The sequence below is a fragment of the Nycticebus coucang genome, chromosome 4 (genome assembly GCF_027406575.1).
Source record: "Nycticebus coucang isolate mNycCou1 chromosome 4, mNycCou1.pri, whole genome shotgun sequence".
Classification (NCBI taxonomy): Eukaryota; Metazoa; Chordata; class Mammalia; order Primates; family Lorisidae; genus Nycticebus; species Nycticebus coucang.
Window position 1 is genome coordinate 66,060,966 of NC_069783.1, and position 3,571 is coordinate 66,064,536.

Below are 3,571 nucleotides of genomic sequence, written 5' to 3' on the forward strand. Positions count from 1 at the left end.
GCTCTACCTCCTAATGCCAGCACATTGGAGATTAGGATTTTCATTAATTTGGGGGGAACTCACCAAATATGCAGCACATTGTACTCAGTTGAAAGAGTATGGCTGCTTTTGAATTTTAATTCAATTTTCTTCTCTGACTTTTCGTTTGACTTTTTTCTTCTACTTTCAACAATCTGAATCTACAGTGGCTGATTTCCTCTTTCACCACAAGCATTCCTTTGTAACATTTTTTTCTACTTGATTCTTAAAGCTGAATAACCTAATGACAACTGCATTTCCAAACTGATTTTTTAGTTTTTTCCTAACACATGATTTGCTTCAGTCAAGCTTATTTTATCCCTCTTTTTCAACTTTCTAGCCCCTTTAGTACATAAGAAACTTTCTCTTGTCTAAACTTCCATTCCTTATAAACTCACTCTTGAATAATTGGTTAATTGCTTCAGACACTTTTATTCTCTTGATTTTTTCCTTTATTTGAAATATAGTTGTCATAATTGTTCAAACATCATCATTATCTAACTCCAGAATATTTTATAATCCCCCAAAGAACCCTATACCTTTTAGCAGTCACTTGCCATTCCTCCCTCCTCCCAGCACCTGAAAACTACTAATCTACTTTCTATCCTTCAACTTTGTTGTTTTTTTTTTTTTTCCAGACAATCTTGACTATTGTGGGTCTCTTACATTTCCATGTGAAACTTAGGGTCAATTTCTTCTAAAAAAAACCAACTGGGATTTTGATAAGGATTAACTCTAAAGTTGGGGAGTATTGACATCTTAATAATACTGGTTTACAATCCATAAGCATGTGTATCTTCACATTTATTTAGGTCTTCTTTGAATTCTTTCAAGAGTGTTTTATAGTTTTCAATATATAAGTCTAGCACTTCTTTAAAAAAAAATTATGGGGTTAAGTTTTGAATCTCTAAGTCAAGTATGTTTCTGAGTATTAAGTACCCTTCTAAACCCATTGTGCAACCGTTACTTCTTATGTTGAATTTTTTTGAAATTCTGAATAAATACATCCCATTAAAATGAACTGCTTTTTCCTGAAATATGTTATTTCATATCCAAAACAGCATGCCCCAAACCTTCCATATCTTTGCTCTCTCTTCTTCCTACTTAGAATGACTTGTCTTCTCAACTCTGATGGCAGAATCTTTAGGATTTTAAAAATCTTTGGTTAACTATTACCGTGCTCATGAAATACTCTCACCATTTCCATTCCTTCTCAATATTTTATTCATTCCTCAAATGTAACTAATTGCATTAGATATTTAACATAATATCATTATATATGATAGTTACTTGTGTGTTTATGTCATTGCTACTCTAAGAAAACAAGAAAATTTTAATGCTTTTTTTAGCCACCTTTCTATTCTCATACATCTTAGCCTATTGCTTCCAAATTAGACTTGTTTGACTCATATCTATTGCATAGATCTGAACAATGCATACTTTAATGCAAAAAAAATAAATGTGACTGCTAGGATACTGGGTCATCATTTGGTTTAATAAGCAACTTAAGCTTTTAATTTGCTATTGTGTTCTATAAAGTCCCTGCCCTCTTTCTAATTATTCCCTTTCCTATATCCTGGCTACAAACCTCAGAAGGTTTTTCCAACCATTTCTATGTTTTGTGTCACTACTTAGCCTTGGTTCACATATCTCTGTCCTAAAATAACTCACTGGTAATACTTATTTCTTCCCCCTTTCTTTAAGCTCTGCTTATCCAGATTGAAAGAGAGGTTCACGTTGACCCTCTTTTGCCTTCTTAACTTGTTTAACCTGGCTTCAACTCTATGATGCTGATCTATGATTTACTGGGAAGCCTCTAAGATGAGGTACAAATGTAATGTTTTCAATTTTACCTTAAGCACAGTCACTCTAATGACAAACACAAAATTGCATTTCTTCTGAGATGCAAACACAAGAGCATAGAAAGAAGGGATAAGAATTCTTAGTTGTCTTTCCTTTGGCAAAATAATGCAAATGACCTGGCTAGTATGTCATCAGTCTTGTAGCATGTTTTGCTAAGGCCTTTCCTCTTTATTCCCGGAAGAAAGATTAATACTAAGAATTCATTTCAATGTCAGTTTTTACGAGTGGATATCAAAGGTAATCCTGAAATGTAATGTTTTGTTGCTTGGTTTCATAAATTTCTTTAGGAGATTGTTGTTTTTAATCTTTTTTCAAAATGGCACTTGCCAAGTCCCCAAATGAAGTATGACAGATGTTTTCACTAATTCACAGGATTTAGTGGTTGATGGTAAGACACACAAATTGTGATTATAACAACAATATGACACTAGAGAGGATATCCATGTGATGACTGGCAGACCCTAAACCAGTGATCCCAACAGGTCAGTGCTTTATGAGGAACACACCAGACTAAACCACTCAAGGGCAGGGCCCATATCTGAGTCATTGTGTGTCCCTGTGCCTAGCACAGCTCCTGTTATTCAGTAAACATCTTATTTATGCTGGGTAAATTGCAACAAATTCCAGTTTTTATATTTACTAGACCAACACATTTTGAAGATCTCCTGAATTAAAGCTATTTAAGTCATGGGGAGTAAATAAAAAAGAAATCGTCCTTGGTCACAAGGAAATTATATCCCAATGGTACAGAAAAAAACAATACAGGAGAATATTCCACACTACTAGAGAAGTGTATCGGTTTTCTTAATAACAATTAAAAATCTCTGAATGATTCTTTTGTAGATTTTAAGTCATTGGCATATGTAGTTCTTTTCTGTGCTCCCAAGAAACTGGGGAATGTCTAATATTATTGAGTCTGTGGAACAAGTTATTCAAATAACTATTTGAATAATTGTCTGAATAATTCAAATAATTATTCTGCTCTGTGATAGAGATGTTTAGGTCTAGGGATGGGAGCATACGAAAGGATATTTATAGACTATCATTTAAATGATGTCCTGGCTCTTTCCACTGAAAGCTCTCCATTCCCTACTGAAGTAAGTCACTTAGAATTTACCTACTATCACAAATTTATTGAAGAACATAAGATGGAACCTGATTCTCAACAGAATATATCTGAACTCTGGATCCCAATCAATAAATCATAAAATCCATCATCCCTAAGTCCCCTTGTCTTCAAATTGAAGTTTTGATTTAAAAAATCTCTGGCAATTTTTGGTGTGATCACGCATGCCTCCCTACATTGACTCTAAGAAGTAGTACACATATATTACAGAGGTTATAAACGTGAATTCAGGAGCCAGACCGGCTGGCTTTGAATCCTGGTCCCACCACTTACTATGTAACTGAACAAGTTTCTTAACCTCTCTGGGCCTCAGTTTCTCCAACTGCAAGATAAGGATGACAAAAATACCAACCTCATAGACTATGGTGAGGATTAAACAAGTTACTGTGTCCAGAGTTTTAAAATGATACCTGGCATAAAATAAACCCTTCCTGTGTTTTTGTTGTCAATACTGATAATTATTTATTTAACAGAGTACTTGTCAGTTGTGATTCATAAAGACCTCACTAAAAGTTTGAGATCAGTCAGTAACAAGTTAAGCCTTCTTGCCTGCACCAAGAACCA